The 9669-nt window shown below is 37.7% G+C and overlaps 1 pseudogene; it reads right to left on the reverse strand.

Moving 5' to 3' along the window:
• Nucleotides 1–7653: 7653 nt before the first annotated feature.
• On the reverse strand, nucleotides 7654–9534 carry LOC108298459 (annotated as a pseudogene).
• Nucleotides 9535–9669: the final 135 nt, after the last annotated feature.

Raw genomic sequence — 9669 nt, forward strand, 5'->3', positions numbered from 1 at the left:
TCTTACTGTCCAAACTGGCAATGTTTCTGCTGATGTAATATTCTCAAAAACCTTGTGGGTCTTCTTGTATGCCATGGGAATTTGCATCATTAAACAAGAGGCCCCTACACAGGTAATTCCAAGATAATTCCATCCTTATTTTTAGATTCTGCTGAAATGGATCCATGAGTCACATGACCAATCACTTCAAAGAGCTCCCTGCGTGAATGAATATTTTCAGCTCTTCTTCCTTCTTAGGCTCTAACAAAAAGTTGTCCAACCATTCACTTTCCTAACAGTGAATCTTCTAATTTTAGTGTCATTTGCAATTTGGATACATTGAGAATTTCCCAAATAATCAAGTCCTTGTCCCTTTTTGCTTATCAGTTCTTCCTTCAATCTATCTTTTTACTTCTGCATTTCGTTATACACAGAAAGAAGGAAACCAAAACACATCAACGTCTTGTTGGAAATGTCCAAAGTTAAATATGAAAGTTAATTGCTTACAACTCCTGCTCTACGTATAATGATAGAAATGAATTTAGCTATTACAAGCATTGCCTCTATAAAGTACATTTGATTAAATTATGTCATTTAAAATTTGATTACATTCATTTCATAGTATTTTTAATGTGCTTAATCGTCTTTTTTCTAGTTTTCAATAACATATTATTCATTTTTCTCTGAGCCCTCATCAGCAGCATTCTTCATGTCCATATTTCTAACAAAGTTTATTTATGATGATTTAAATATTCTCTGAGATAATACAACTTGTTCTACCACACTTTTCACTTTTGAGACCTCATTAGAAGAATTTTAACATCTGTATCTACAAACATTCTATTCAAGTCCTAAAAGTTCTTCCAGCCTCTACCCAGTACCCAATTTAAAAGCCATTTACAGATTTTTAGGTATTTGTGCAAACCAAAAATAAAATTCGAAGCCCCCAACCAACGGAATGGACCACCATCTTGGTCAAGGGAATTCCAAAGAAACCTGAAAAACTAGTTCAGGCCATGACAGAAAGGGAGGGTCCATTCATACCTCATTATGCCCTCTCCCTTTTGGAGTTTAGACACAATTGACCAGCAGTAACATCAAAACAGAGAACCTAAGACTGTCACAACAGATACTTTGTGGCAATAAGCCACCAACTCAGCATGCTCTTATTCTCTTTCTGCTTTTTCTTTCTTTCTTTTCTTTCTTGCTTTCTTGCTTTCTTGCTTTCTTTTTCTTTCTTTGTTTTCTTTCTTTCTTTCTTTTTCTTCTTTCTTTCTTCTTTCTTTTCCTTCCTTCCTTCCTTCCTTCCTTTCTTTCTTTCTTTCTTTCTTTCTTTCTTTCTTTCGTTCGTTCTTTCTTTCTTTTTTTGTTAGACGGAGTTTCACTCTTGTCACCTAGGCTATAGTGCAATGGCACCATCTTGGCCCACTGAAACCTCCACCTCCCAGGGCCAAGTGATTCTCCTGCCCCAGACTCCCAAGAATCTGGGATTACATGCACCCACCACCATGCCTGGCTAATTTTTTTGTATTTTTAGTAGAGATGGGGTTTCACTATGTTGGCCAGGCTGGTCTTGAACTCCTGACCTCAGGTGATGCACCTGCTTCGGCCTCCCACAGTGCTAGGATTACAGGGATGAACCACTGCCTGAAATTTTGGAATTGCCCTGCAAACTTCTTTAACAACTAGCTCTTTCTCTGTTCAGGCCCTCCTAAACTCAAAGACATTTACTGAGAGTCAAGCACCTTTTAAAGGTCTCAATAGGACATATTTCATCTACTATCTCTAAGCGTAGCCACCGATGAAACTCCATCTACACAATAAGGACCTTGGTCTCCACAACCCCTTTTCTTAACCCAGACCCTATTTTTTATTGATTCTGTATCTTTACATAATAACTGAACTCTTTCAACAAATTGCCAATAAGAAATTATTTGAATCCACCAATGACCTATAACTCCCCAGTTTGAGTTGCCTTGCCTTTCCAACTGAACTAATGTATGTTTCACATGTATTGACTGATGTCTTATGTCTCCCTAAAATGTATAAAACCATGCTGTAACCCAGCCACCTTGGGCACATGTTCTCTGGACCTCCTGAGACTGTGCCTCTGACCATGGTCACTCATGTTTGGCTCAGAATAAACCTCTTTATATATTTTGATTAGTTTCACTCTTTTCACAGATATTTGTTATAACACCTCACTTCCAGAACATAAAATTTCTATTTGTTTTTTGATGCTGCTGCAACAAATGACTTAGTGGTTTTATAGAACACAAGTCATCTCACAGTTAAAGAGGTTCAGTCTGACAATCAAGATGTCACCAGAGCTGCTTCCTTCTAGTGACTCTGGGAGAGAATCTGCTCTTTATATCTTATGGCTTCCAAAGGCTGATAATATTATTTGGCTTGTGGTCACTTAATTCTAATCTCTGCTTTCATCATCACATCACTTTTTCTCACTGCCTTTTGACTATTATGTCTCCCTGTTATAAGAACCCTGTAATATCGTTGAGCCCACCCAAATTATCTAATCCAGGACAATTTCCCTTATTTAAAGTCACCTGATCGTAGACTTGATCACATCTACAAATACTTTTGCAACAGGATTTAGGTTAGTGTTTTATTGGATAACTGACTAAAGACCAGTCAAGTTGACATACAAAACTAACCAGCACACTTAGAATAGTAGAGTGCTAATAAATAAAGTTGTACCCATTTGCCAAACATGCATTTTAAGTTAATTTATGCCAAAAAGAATAAGTGAATAATTCAACTAAAATGCGAGTAAAAATTAAAAATAAGCATTGCCTCCATAAAGTACATTTGATCAAGCTGTGAAAAATGTTGTGAGGAAATTTAGAATTAATACAATACATTTAAAAGGCTTTTGATAAGAAAACTCTATTAAGCTTAAAACTAAGGACTTATTTTCACATAAACAATAGCCAGTGTTATTGGAAAATTCCTGGGTAGGAGTTATTCCAGGGTTCACAAGTATAGAAATTTTTCTTGATCTACTATAGCCATAGCTAACTTATGTCAGGTAAAAGTGTGGGAATACAGTTTGCTTCCTACAGCATGTAATTACTATGTAATAAATATGCCCTGCGTAAGATAAATAAGATAATAATGCATATTTTTCTTATTAATACAAGAAAAAATACGTTCAATCCATAGTTTTCAAAATCACATGCTTTAAAAATAAGAGACATTTCTTGGATAATCCTGCTGTTAAAATCTCACCGTTGATTCATAAATTTAAACCCCATGCTTTAGAATACTTTTAAAAACAAATATCACCACATTAATGATTGTTTATAGTCTTCCAACAGATTCTCCCATAAGACTGCAAGGCATGCAATCATAAAGGTAGGCATTTTGATAATTTCCTTTTATAAAATAAGTCTGGTTTCATTACAAGTTTGAATTTTTGAATTTAAGTAGACACTGTCATTTCAGATTAAGAACAGGAGAAATTTAGTCTTATGTATATGATATTTGGATTCTTAAATATATTTCTAGCTAACACTGTTTAAAATCTATAGATAGATTTCTATTTATTTAACTTACAGTTCCAGATATTCATCAATAAATGACCTTCTCCCTTGTATTATAGAACATTTCTTTTTGCTTAAAAAGATTTTAAGATGTGAAAGACCACAATAAAAAAAAAAAAAATCAAACTATGTATCAAATATTTATTGTGCGCCTACTATGTGCCAAATACTATAATAAACAATAGAGATGCTGGAAACAACATTTTAACTCTCTAGTTTGTCCAAAACATGTTATTCATATCAAAATATCAATGTGACAAAAACAAATGCACAATCATCACAATTTATTTTTGGTAAATACAATACAGTCATACAATACTGCCACTTCTTAGGGAAGAAAAGCAGCCTTGTCAATAGAGATTGGCAAAGATATTTATACAAGAGTAATCTGAGAACTAGGAGGAGAACCAGATGAAACTGTGTCAGAGGATTGCAAAGAGAAATATGTTTTCAAAAGTAGACAGTAGTCAACAATTTCAACAGAAATGAGGTCACTGTCTTTGTCAACCAGAGTCTTCTGGGTCTGCTTTCAGAGCAACGAGGAAATTCAGGAAAGATTGCAATGATTTAAGGAGTGAAAAGAGTCCGTGGGTATAGATTACTTGTTCAAAAAACTTGGTGACAAAAGAAAAGGTGGAGAGGACAATGGGATCCAGGAAAGAGAGAAATTTGTTTATAGCTATATTTTTTGGTATATAGAAGAAATGAGCATTTTTGTAGTAGAAGAGTTACTGTACAGAGATAGAGATAAAGAAACATCCACAATGGTGTCAACAGCATAGGAATAAGATACAGATTTGAAAGGACACTTTCTCAACAATGAAAAGATGGAAGTAGATGAAAATGGGTGTACACAAAGGTAATCACCAACATTAGGCTGGGCACTGTGGCTCATGCCTGTAATCCCAGAACTTTGGGAGGCCGAGGTGGGTGGAACACCTGAAGTCAGGAGTTTGAGACTAGCCTAGTGAACATGGTAAAACCCTGTCCTTACTAAAAATACAAAAAATTAGCTGGGCATGGTGATAGGTGCCTGTAATCCCAGCTACTCATGAGGCTCAGGCAGGAGAATCGCTAGAACCCGGGAGGTGGAGATTGCAGTGAGCCTAGATTGTGCCATTGCAACAAAAGCAAAACTGTCTAAAAAAAAAAGGCAACATTAATTGAACACACATACACAAGTGAGGGAGGATGAGTGGCATTGTTTTATGCAATTTCTATGTTGTCAAAGGTAATATTACCCCACTTTACAGTAAGAAAACCAGGATATGTAGGACTTAATAATTTGCAGAGAAGATCACACAAATAGTAAAAAACAGAGCCACAATTTCAACCCAAGGAGTCTGATTTTAGACTCTAGATATTTAATCACCATACTCCAATGAATCCAATTAATTCTCCAAGTGGACGTGAGGCAAACTAAGGAGTTTACTGAATACTTCTATTTCCTGCCTATAAGAAAAAAAAAAGACATTCATTAAGAGTGGTGTAGACAGGTATGGAAGGAGTTTTAAGATGATGGTGAAGAAAATTGTGGGATTATATATGTAGATCTGTGTGTTTGTATGCTTTTTGTCTCATAAAATGTCTTTCTTTGAAATAAGAAGCTAGTAAAAAGTATGTGTAATTTTCAGAGATATTTGTTAGGATTCATGTTCCTAAATTCCATATTCAGGTTGTAGTTTTTATTTCTTATCTATGAGACTTTCAAACTCAGTATAGATTTTAAGACTTTTAAAACCTCAGAACATATTAGTATTAAAGACTGGACAAGGCATTTCTTCCACCTTAAGTAAGCAAATGGAGGTATCCTACATATAACTAATGCCAATTCAACCTACATATTTTCCTCCAAAAATAATTCACTGGTCCCTGCCTTTGAATATTGCATTAGATTGCTAAGAAAGCCATAACAAATCAGCGATGGGGTTGCTTAAACAACAGAAATGTAGCTTCTTAAAGTTCTGAAGGCTGCAAGTCTAAAACCAAGGCGTTGGCAAGTGAGGCCTCACTATCTCTCTTTTTCTTTCTTTTCTTTTTTTTTTTTTTTTTCTTTTTTAAGATGAAGTCTCTCTCTGCTGCCCAGGCAGGCTGGAGTGCAATGGCGCAATCTCGGCTCACTGCAACCTTTGTCTCTCAGGTTCTAGCAATTCTCCCACCTCAACCTCCTGAGTAGCTGAGATTACAGGCACCCACCATCATGCCCAGGTAATTTTTGTATTTTTGTAGAAATGGGGTTTCACCATGGTGGCCAGGCTGGTCTTGGACTCCTGACCTCAGGGGGTACACCCTCCTCAGCCTCCCGAAGAGCTGGAATTACAGGCATGAACCACCCGCACCCGGCCAAGCCTCTCTCTTTTGCTTGCAGAAGGCTGCCTTCTTGTGCCCTCACAGGGTTCTCCTTTGGTCTCTCTTGTCTATGTCCTAATTTCCTCCTATTATAAGGACACTAGTCATATTAGATTTGAGTCCATCCATTATGACCTCGTTTTACCTTAATTATTTTGCTAAAGGGCCTTTTTCCACATACACTCACGTGCTGAAGTACTGAGAACTAGAACTTCAACATATGAATTTAGAGGATCATAATTCAGCTCATAACAAATATTTTTGTTTGTTTTCTGTTTATCTGTCTGGTCAATGCAAAAGTAGAATTATTTTTAGAGCAAGTTTTATACTCTCCTCTTCTTAACATCTTTAGCATTCTTAAATTTAAATGAACTAATGTATATTAATAAACTAGTGACGTATGTTTATATACTAATATTCATTGTTTTTTACAAGTAAGTAGAGAGTGAAGGTAAAACATAATAGTACAATTAGTGTTTTGGGAATCAAGAAAAAAATTAAATCAACCTTCTGTCCTGTGACTTTGTCAGACTGCGGCAGGTCAGGTTTCCATTAGCAGCCAGAGCAGCCAGTTTCAACGAGCCCCTCACTATAAATCTGATAAATACATAAACATTAAAGAACTGAGGAAACTGGTGCCTGAGTATGAGAGCTGGAATGTGGGATCAAACCCATTACAATCCCACCTGAGTTTTCTCAGACTCTAAAGCAAGCTTGTCCAACACTCGGCCTATGGGCTACATGCAGCCCAGGATGGCTTTGAATGCAGCCCAACACAAATTGGTAAATTTTTATGAGTTTTGTGTGTGTGTGATTTTTAAAAATTATTTTTTAGCTCATCAGTTATCATTAGCATTAGTAGATTTTATGTATGGCTGAAGACAGGTCTTCTAATCTGGCTCAGGGAAACCAAAAGATTGGACATCCCAGGTCTCATCCAATAATAAAATTATTCTTACACATACACCTCCTTCCAGGGCCCACTTAAGAAACTTTCCAAGGCTCTAGAGAAAGCTTTCCAGACCCCAGACCCTAGTTACATATTAGACAGAGATTAAATAAAACACTCCTGCTGGTAGGTACACTCCCACATGTAGGCATGGAGCTTTAAATATATATGTGCACCAGAGAAAAACTTCTAACTTTGAGTTGGTCTGGTGAATTACCCCAACCTTCTCGCTGACTGCAGAAATAAACTCTTCTCCCAGTCAGTCTGCATCTCATTACTGGACCTCGAGAACAAGCAGCTGGACAGACTATGCTAGTATGAGAACAAGGACATCATCACCCTGGCTGGAGGAGATTTCACTTTACTATGAATGCCTGTAAGATTCTGTTTGTACTCATACCACACTGGTATCACACTCGTGGTTATTTCTGCTGCTGCTGAGATTTTCTCTACTATTTTGTACATTCCATTTGTACACACTTTTCTCTAGATAGAGAGTATTACGTGTGTGTGTGTGTGTGTGTGTGTGTGTGCACATCCTGTGGGTGAAAGAAAGCTAAACTGAAACCTGAAGTACAGAATGTGAACCAAGCGAAATAGAGTCAAGGAAAAAGGACATCCGATGTTTAACCTGAGGCAAGAAACAGAATGGCCCATCCAATAGACTGCAATTGTTTAGCAGAGTAGATATGTAATAAATCTGATTTAAAATGGTTTACTTAAGATACACATTTCAGAAAATATGAGCATGATCTTCCCTTATATCTGAATCCGTGTATCTCACGTATGCAAATTACACAGAAAGAAAACCCCTCATTAGAGTACATGTAGAAAACTTAGCCCTTGTTTTGCACTTTCTGCAGTTTAAATAAATAAACCTTTTGCTGTGAATACTACTCAGAATGGCAGACTTGGTTGATGCAAAGGTAATTGCGGGCTTTGTCATTACTTTATTTTTCTTCTTTTTTTAAATCTTTATTTACGAAGTACACAACTCCTCTTGTCACAGACACAAACACACTCACATTCCAAGGAGGAGCCCATTAAGAACAACAACAGACCGGAGGGAACAATGGGGCCTTATTGAACACTGGTCTGTGTACCCCAGACTAGGGATCCCTGGAAACGTTTTCTCAGATACGACTTTTCACCTCCAAGACAGAAAAAAAGATCTCTATCTGGAGGCCTGCCCACGCACAAGGCAGAAATCTCCACACTCAGTCTTCGGCTTCATCAAACTGTCTTGTTTCAAAGGCCATCTTGGAATAATGGGTTGTCAGTGGAGGTGGATGGTACCAGCTGGGGTCATAGATCATGTCTCCTTGTGGGGCACAGCTGACTCAAGGTTTGAGATCTTGAGAAGTGCTCTCCTGGATGTCATCAGCATCATATAGATTCCCTGGATCTACTTTCAACTCCAAGTCCCAGTCCTCATTAAAAAGATTGCCAGGCTCTTCCTTGGGTGGATGGTTTGTTCCCTCTGACAGCTCCCAGGGATTCAGTTCTCCATCAGAGTCCTCCTCATCCACAGCAAATCCTTCCTTTTCAGAATGGGTCCCCTCACCCCGGGCTGGGCTGTCATTAGGAGGGTCTGTGCTCCAACTGCTAGTCAATACGTAGCCTTCTCAGTCTCCTGACCGGAGTGGTCAGCTGCAGCAAAGCCAGCCTCCGGACTGCAGGGCGCTTTCTCTGAGCTCCGCAGCGGCGGGCCCTCAGGCTGCTATGCAGCCCCCTGCTCCTGGGCCCCGGGCAGCCTGAAGGTCCATGCCTGCCTGCTAGCAGCTTGGTGCCCTGGACGTTGTGGGCACGTGACATGCCATTACTTTCCACGGCAAAGCCCGCAATTACTTTTGCAGCAACCAAATACATACCTGTATCAATCTAAAATATTGCTGCTTTTCAAATTTTCTCCCTTGCATTCTGAATATATATTTTAATAATATGAAAAGAGGTAAATGACTGAAAAAAAATTATGGAATCTGTAAAATAAGTTATAAGTGAACGTCTCATGCTATATTAGAGGTATTTAATCAGTTACTGAATGCGGTTTCTGTGTACAAATACATGACTCATGCCATCCTGGTGGAAAATTACTTAAAAAATTGTTTCTTTTTTACTAATTTTGAAACAAATGTTCATTATCTCATTGAATTTTGTTTCTAACACTGGCAGAGAAGGATGGCTAATATATAGATGTCTTTCAAATGGTGACTAAATTAATCTCATTTCTCTGTATTATTTATCAGACTAATAAGTACAAACAACAGGCATTTTCACAGATACTTGCTGTTCCAGAACTAAGCATTCCTGCCACTCTAAGCATGTAGGATGCTATTAAATGACCTGCCTTGCCAATTCATCTCACAACGTCTAGTCCATCCAGATCCCAGTTTGGTGAATATAATAAAAATAAAGAACTTTACACTCTATAAAGTTTGTGCCATTTTCAGATATTCATAGATTACAGATAAATTTTGTTGTTAGCTATCATTATACACATACACACATACATTTCTATTATCCGGCAGGTTCAAAAGAGATGAGGCAAAAGAAACTTATTAAAATTGCTTTATTACATGATACAGACATTCTTGTATTTCTGATGCATACTTATTTACTAACATCCCTTTTTATTTTTAATTTTTAGGCTCTGATTGTCTCTATATTGGCATGCTTACTAAGATAAGTTATAATCTGGCCCCAAGATGCAAGGGGTTGGAGACGGATAAGTGTTCGGATCTTTGAAAAATTGAATGCTGGAGGGTGGATCCAAGATGGCCGTTTAGGAACAGATCAGGATTGCAGCTCCCAGTGAAAGCGCAGAGGGTGAGT

This window comes from Cebus imitator, unplaced genomic scaffold (genome assembly GCF_001604975.1).
Source record: "Cebus imitator isolate Cc_AM_T3 unplaced genomic scaffold, Cebus_imitator-1.0 Scaffold966, whole genome shotgun sequence".
Lineage (NCBI taxonomy): Eukaryota > Metazoa > Chordata > Mammalia > Primates > Cebidae > Cebus > Cebus imitator.